Here is a 713-nt window from a genome sequence, read left to right on the forward strand (position 1 = left end):
GACATCATATGGGGATTACAAGGGTTTACAAGCTTGCCGAAAAAGCTAAATAGTCAAAAACAAAGTCTTTTCAAGAGAATGTGATGTTCACCCCTTGATATAGCACTCCAAATGCCTTCAGCAACTCCAAAAATTGGGCTAAAAGAGTCTCAAATTCACGAGCCACGTGACATTTTAATGAAGTCACACGCTGGGACTTGTGCATACGCACAGATGTGTGCGTACACACACTTGCTGATTTTTCCACTTGTGCTTACACACAAAAGGTTGTGCATACGCACACTTAACTGTATACTTCTCCTTTATTTTCTTCATGAAATCTCCCATTTTGCATGCTTCCTTCCCCTTCTAGCAAACCATTCTTGCCTAGGCCAGCACTAGCTCCACCTTCCAAACTATCACGGAGGAATGGAGGAGGGCCCGATACACTGACTTCACCTAACTAGCAACGTCACAATCGTGGAAAAACTCTTCCGTATTGGGGAGGAGATGCTGATCAATGAAGGCCAAAATATCAAAACTCTAGTCTATTACATAAGGCACCGCCCCGTTTTCCTCCCCGTTCTTGCCACTACTCCCCTCTGCCATCCTCCTGCACTTCGTAGCCACCTTGGGTGACACCACCACGACCTCGTCCTCGGCCACAGGGGCACCGCCCGTCCCTGCGAAACTATCCGGGAGTCCACATAAAGCCGGGACTGAGGTGTCGACGG

The sequence above is a fragment of the Arachis stenosperma genome, chromosome 4, assembly GCF_014773155.1.
Source record: "Arachis stenosperma cultivar V10309 chromosome 4, arast.V10309.gnm1.PFL2, whole genome shotgun sequence".
Taxonomy (NCBI): Eukaryota; Viridiplantae; Streptophyta; class Magnoliopsida; order Fabales; family Fabaceae; genus Arachis; species Arachis stenosperma.